Raw genomic sequence first — 7,456 nt, 5'->3', positions numbered from 1 at the left:
TTTTCTGGATGTAACTTTAGGTTGTATTTCCTACATTTCTCAAAAACATCTGTTAAGTTCTTAAGCATATGTTTTTCGGAACAGCCAATTACTATTAAGTCAGCCATATAAAGGAATGCTTGAGAAGGTTCTATACCAGAGAACGCAATAGTCATCATTCTCTGAAACGAATTAGGGGCTATTTTTAATCCGAAGGGTAATCGCGTGAAACGATATGAGCCGTTGCTTGTTGAAAAAGACGTTATATCTCTTGAAGCTTTTTCTAGTTCAATTTGATGGAATCCTGACATTAAGTCAAGACATGAAAAGTATTTTGCTCGACCTAGTTGATCTAAAATGTCATCAATTCTAGGTAATGGGAATTTATCAGATAGTAATTTTTTATTTATCTGGCGGTAGTCAATTACTAATCGCCATTTCTTTACATTTGACCCGGGGGATGATTTCTTAGGAACAAGTAACAATGGGCTATTGTATTCAGATACTGACGGTCTGAATAACTTGGGATCTTGCTGGCAGAAGTATTGAGTTATTGCCAGCACTATGAGCTATTGGTACGCTACTTGGAAATTTTAAATTATTGGGTCTAGTTGTAAGCCAATCTTCAGATGGCTTGAAGTCTAATTGACTGTTTTATTTTTTAATAAAGTCGATGCCTATTATTCCATCGCATGGAATTGGGAAATGTGAATTTAGGATATGAAAATTGTGTGGAATTATGAATTTAGTTGTCTGTATTTCTATAGAAACTAAGCCTTGGGATTTGGTTATTTCTTGACTTATGCCTTTTATGTCTATGATGTAATCATCTTGGATGTTTTGGAAGTTATTCGAAGTTTCTTTTAAAATAGAAATGTCTGCACCTGTGTCTATTAAATAGATAAGTTCTTTTCCGGTAGCTACATTGAAAAACGAAACGAATATATTTTGGCTGAGATTAATGGTGTGAACTCCTACCTCTTTTATTGTTGAGTATTTAAAGGGCTTTGGGAGTTTTTCGATGTGTTTTGGTTTTTTTTTTGGGTAAATCTGACATTGCCTTGGTTAATGCCATTGTGGCCTCTGGTCGAATTTCCACCGCCTCTATAGTTTCCTCTATATTGGCCTCGTCCTCTAATGTTATTTTGGAAATTGTTGTTATAGTTATTGTTGTTGTAGTTATTGTTGTTGTACTTATTGTGATTACCACGAAAATCTAATATATATATATATAATATATATAATATATATAATATATATAATATATATAATATATATAATATATATAATTCTCGTGTCACAGTTTTCATTACCATACTCCTCCGAAACGGCTTGACCGATTTTGATGAAATTTTTTGTGCTTATCCGGTATCTATGAGAATCGGCCAACATCTATTTTTCATCCCCCTAAATGTTAGGGGTAGTCCACCCCTAAATTTTTATTTTTTTTTTTAGACAAAATTTTTAATTTCTCTTTTTTCTACAATAATAGTAGGCGCCGGTACGTGATACATTGTTTGACAGCTACTCATTGTTCTCTGCTCAGTTAATTTTATGTGACAAACCGATATTGTGTTTACTGAAAAATTGTGAAAAAAATTGGAAAAAATGTTAATTTGAAATTTTCTCACTTCTCAAATTTTGCGGGAAATTTTCTCACTTTGATTAATTACAATTTACGATGCCGAGGAGAAGACGGCCTGACTTAGGTCGTCGTAGTCAATTAAATGTGTGAAGAGCTACCTCAAGTGCTAACCGCACAGATCAAGAAAATAGTCGTATTGCTATGTCAGAATTGCGTTCTTTAGTGAGTGGCAATGTAGGAGATAGGCTTAGAATGCAACGAGTTCGTGCACATTAAACACATCAACAGCAAGCTAGACATAATGAAACTAAGCGAATCCGCAGACGCTGTGCTCCTGTGATTCTTGAACGAGCTGCATTCCACTATGATTCGTCAATTGATTATTGTGCCGACAAATCAGTAAAAATTGGGGATATGAAAACAATTTGTAAATATTGTAAGGAGTTAAAGTACACTGGTCTACTGGATTATGTTGCGCTGAAGGCAAAGTAAAATTGCCACAATTGGTCCCACCACCAGATCCTTTACGCTCCTTAGTTTCTGGGATTGGAAATGATTCGAAGCACTTTTTGACCAACATTCAGAAATATAACAACTGTGTTCAGATGCCATCATTTGGTGCTACACATATTATACAAGCCAATTTCATGCCCACTTTTAAGGTATTATATAAAAATATTCAAGTTTGTATTCAAATATATATATAGGAAATAATTAATGGCCAAATTTTGAAAAATCACAGATACAAGGACAATTTTATCACTTACTGGGAACTCTGATACCACTACCTGATGCAGATCATCAATTTTTACAAATTTATTTTATGGGCAATTCAGATGCGGAAATTAATATTCGTTGTGCTCACAAACCAACAGTAAAGAGAACCATTGTCCAACAATTACAAATGTTTCTTCATCAGAATAACAATTTAGTAAACATGATCAAAATAGCATTGGATCGGATGCCATCTGATAGCCATAATACTGGAAGACTGGCTGTGAAAAGACTGATGAATAACGTCATTGAGACAACAATCATAAAAGGAAAATACAAAGGAGAGGATGTCTTGATCCTGCGGATACCAATGATTCCAACGGACACCCCATTCGATTTTAAACGCTTACAATTTCCAGTACGTCTGGATTTTGCGATGACTATAAATAAATCGGAAGGACAATCGTCAGAAGTTTGTGGAATCAACTTGGAGTTTCCCTATTTCGCGCATGGACTATTAGACGTCGCGTGTTCGGGCGTTGGAAAACCGTCTTCTTTGTTTATTTACACACCACAAAATAAAACAAAAAATATAGTTTATGAGAAAGCTTTTAATTAATTAACACACTGTATTTTAACAGTGTGTGTCTGTAAATATCAAATTTAAATTTTATAAATAGCCAGTATTTCGGGAAAACTCTATAAGTAAGCAACATGATGTATCGAAAATAATTATAAAACTTTATGGTTTTATTCAATAAATGAAGTTGAATAAAATAAGAGGGTACTCTTTAATTTTTGGGATTGAAAATGATTAAAATGATAGCTCCGCGAAACTTAATTTTAGCTATCTTCAGTTCTTACTGTATCAGATAATTTTTTTAAGTTTAAAAACTTTTAAGTTTTGTCACAAAAGAAGATTCTGAACGCAACAAAAAAAAAAAAACAACAGCTGGCAGTACGAAGTCTGCCGGGACAGCTAGTCTAATATATAAAATTCTCGTGTCACAGTTTTCGTTACCATACTCCTCCGAAACGGCTTGACCGATTTTGATGAAATTGTGCTTATCCGGTATCTATGAGAATCGGCCAACATCTATTTTTCATCCCCCTAAATGTTAGGGGTAGTCCACAAACTTTTTAATTACTCTTTTTTTATGATACAACATACAAAAATACATACAACCCTCAATTTTCACCCTTCTAAGATCAACCGGGAATGATTGCCGGGAAAATCCATAAACAGCATTTTTCTATTTCCCATGCAAACGTTTTTTAAACAAAATGGAGACTACAATAATAGTAGGCGCCGGTATGTGATACATTGTTTGACAGCTACTCATTGTTCTCTGCTCAGTTAATTTTATGTGACAAACCCATATTGTGTTCACTGAAAAATTGTGAAAAAAATTGAAAAAAATTTTTATTTGAAATTTTATTACTTCTCAAATTTTGCGGGAAATTTTCTCAATTTGATTAATTACAATTTACGATGCCGAGGTGAAGACTTAGGTCGTCGTAATCAATAAAATGTGCGAAGAGCTACCTCACGTGCTAGCCGCACTGATGACCAGAGACAGACAGAAAATAAGTACACTGGTGAATTTACTGGATTATGTTGTGCTAAAGGCAAAATAAAATTGCCACAAATGGTCCCACCACCAGCTCCTTTACGCTCTTTAGTTTCTGGGATTAAAAATGATTATTATTTATCTATTGCTATTCAATACAGTTTATATTAAATTATAATCAGTCAATGTGATTATAATTTAAAGCAATTTAGGTGTGTTTCTAACGAAAAAGGGTCAATTTTAAATTTTTTCCCGCTCCACAAAGTTCAAATCCAATCAAATTATTCGTCGCGTGCGCTTTGGGGGATCTAATGTCGCGTTTCGAAATTAAACAAAAGTGAATCGCGATCGCGAAAAAATTTCAGAGTCACAAATTGTAATTAGTACTGTATTTTAATTTATTTGGTCAGCTCCACGAAACTTTACTTTAGCTATCTTCAGTTCTTACTGTATCAGATAATATTTTTAAGTTTGAAAAATTTTAAATTTTATCACAAAAGAAGTTTTAAGAAAAAGTCACAAAAGAAGTTTTGTTAAGAAAAGAAGAAAAAAACAACAGCTGGCAGTGCGAAGTCTGCCGGGTCAGCTAGTTACCTCTATAATGTCCACGTGCTGTGGATAATTCTTGTAATATAGGACGGTGTTTGACTGTCCAGTTGCTTCAGTGCAACAATTGACAAATTTGGAAACGGCATTGTTCATAGTACTTAAGGTGCCAGCTTGCATGATAAGTTTTACCTTATAGATTGTGCAATTTTTAGTCATTGCTTTGACTGCATGCTGCGTGGAATAACTTCTGGCTAGCTCTAAAGGTAAACAATCTGCTCAATTTCTTGTGTATATTAGTTAGCAGTTTTATAAGCTTCGTTTAAAGGTTTATCAGCTTCGCTGATAATACTTCAACAGTTTCGGCTTTGACGTTGCCTCTTAGTCTGGAAATCAGTTCAGTAATTGTTGTTTCATTACCGATTAAATTTTTGGCGACACCTTTTAGCTTTGTTTTCACTATTGATACCGCTAATTCTTCGTGCTCACCATTTATTGATTCTATTATTTGTAAAGCATCAAAGAAACTTGTTAAATATTCAGCCTTACCACAAAAAACTGTGGTAAAAAGTGTTTTATTAAAATTATTATCATCTTCTATTAAAAATTTACTTATCGCATTACTGCGCATTTAAATTAACAAACTTCCTACCTAGTTTTTTGCATGGCTTCACGGGCCACGGGCAGAAAAAGTTCCGCCCAATTTTACAAAATATTATATTATACTAGCTGACCCGGCAGACTTCGCAGGAAGGCAGCGGGAAAAAATTTAAAATTGACCCTTTTTCGTTAGAAACACACCTAAATTGCTTTAAATTATAATCACATTGACTGATTATAATTTAATATAAACTGTATTGAATAGCAATAGATAAATAATAATCATTTTTAATCCCAGAAACTAAAGAGCGTAAAGGAGCTGGTGGTGGGACCATTTGTGGCAATTTTATTTTGCCTTTAGCACAAAGCACAGTGTTTTCATTTCCGCAATTGTTACTGTTTTGTCGGCACAATAATCAATTGCCGGATCATAGTGGAATGCAGCTCGTTCAAGAATCACAGAAGCACTGCGTCTGCGGATTCGCTCATTTTCATTATGTCTAGCTTGCTGTTGTTGTGTTTGATGTACACGAACTCGTAGCATTCTAAGCTTATTTCCTACATTGTCACTCACTAAAGAACGCAATTCTGACATAGCAATACGACTATTTTCTGTCTGTCTCTGGTCATCAGTGCGGCTAGCACGTGAGGTAGCTCTTCGCACATTTAATTGAATTCGACGACCTAAGTCTTCACCTCGGCATCGTAAATTGTAATTAATCAAATTGAGAAAATTTCCCGCAAAATTTGAGAAGTAATAAAATTTCAAATAAAAATTTTTTTCAATTTTTTTCACAATTTTTCAGTGAACACAATATGGGTTTGTCACATAAAATTAACTGAGCAGAGAACAATGAGTAGCTGTCAAACAACTTATCACATACCGGCGCCTACTATTATTGTAGTCTCCATTTTGTTTAAAAAACGTTTGCATGGGAAATAGAAAAATGATGTTTATGGATTTTCCCGGCAATCATTCCCGGTTGATCTTAGAAGGGTGAAAATTGAGGATTGTATGTATTTTTGTATGTTGTATCATAAAAAAAGATTAATTAAAAAGTTTGTCTAAAAAATAAAAATACAAAGTTAGGGGTGGACTACCCCTAACATTTAGGGGGATGAAAAATAGATGTTGGCCGATTCTCATAGATACCGGATAAGCACAAAAAATTTCATCAAAATCGGTCAAGCCGTTTCGGAGGAGTATGGTAACGAAAACTGTGGATCTGTTCTGTTCTTTCGGATCTGCTATTTTGCAACTTTCGAGCTCTGCTTGTACTGCGGTTCATATCAACCCCTTTGCGTTTTCTTGGCATTGCTTGTCATTGTAATTAATCAAAGTGAGAAAATTTCCCGCTCATAAAGTGTCACTATCACAATACACTTGTTGCTGGCTTAAGACAAATGAATTTGAAAAATAATTTCCACAATACACGTGATTGATTTGATGGTTTTAAATTAAAATTTTTCCAATATTTTTCACAATTTTTTAATGAACACAATATCGGTTTGTCACATAAAATTAACTGAGCAGAGAACAATGAGAAGCTGTCACACAATGAATCACGTACCGGCGCCTACTATTATTGTAGCCTCCATTTTATTTAGAAAACGTTTGTATGGGAAATAGAAAAATGCGGTTTGAGGATTTTCCCGGCAATTATTCGGGATGAAAAATAGATGTTGGCCGATTCTCATAGATACCGGATAAGCACAAAAAATTTCATCAAAATCGGTCAAGCCGTTCGGAGGAGTATGGTAACGAAAACTGTGACACGAGAATTTTATATATTAGACTAGCTGTCCCGGCAGACTTCGTACTGCCAGCTGTTGTTTTTTTTTTGTTGCGTTCAGAATCTTCTTTTGTGACAAAACTTAAAAGTTTTTAAACTTAAAAAAATTATCTGATACAGTAAGAACTGAAGATAGCTAAAATTAAGTTTCGCGGAGCTATCATTTTAATCATTTTCAATCCCAAAAATTAAAGAGTACCTTCTTATTTTATTCAACTTCATTTATTGAATAAAACCATAAAGTTTTATAATTATTTTCGATACATCATGTTGCTTACTTATAAAGAGTTTTCCTGAAATACTGGCTATTTATAAAATTTAAATTTGATATTCACAGACACACACTGTTAAAATACAGTGTGTTAATTAATTAAAAGCTTTCTCATAAACTATATTTTTTGTTTTATTTTGTGGTGCGTAAATAAACAAAGAAGACGGTTTTCCAACGCCCGAACACGCGACGTCTAATAGTCCATGCGCGAAATAGGGAAACTCCAAGTTGATTCCACAAACTTCTGACGATTGTCCTTCCGATTTATTTATAGTCATCGCAAAATCCAGACGTACTGGAAATTGTAAGCGTTTAAAATCGAATGGGGTGTCCGTTGGAATCATTGGTATCCGCAGGGTCAAGACATCCTCTCCTTTGTATTTTCCTTTTATGATTG

General features: G+C 34.1%; 1 long non-coding RNA gene across 1 annotated transcript; it reads left to right on the top strand.

Moving 5' to 3' along the window:
* Positions 1 to 1,878: 1,878 nt before the first annotated feature.
* LOC116656484 lies at positions 1,879 to 2,595 on the top strand. The gene is made up of 2 exons (XR_004311422.2): positions 1,879 to 2,226; positions 2,307 to 2,595. It is a non-coding gene; the product is annotated as an uncharacterized LOC116656484 (long non-coding RNA).
* The last annotated feature ends 4,861 nt before the right edge of the window (positions 2,596 to 7,456 follow it).

Source organism: Drosophila ananassae (genome assembly GCF_017639315.1).
Source record: "Drosophila ananassae strain 14024-0371.13 chromosome Y unlocalized genomic scaffold, ASM1763931v2 tig00000096, whole genome shotgun sequence".
Lineage (NCBI taxonomy): Eukaryota > Metazoa > Arthropoda > Insecta > Diptera > Drosophilidae > Drosophila > Drosophila ananassae.
Note: the sequence above shows the minus strand (reverse complement) of the source record. Positions and strands in the feature narration are given on the sequence as shown.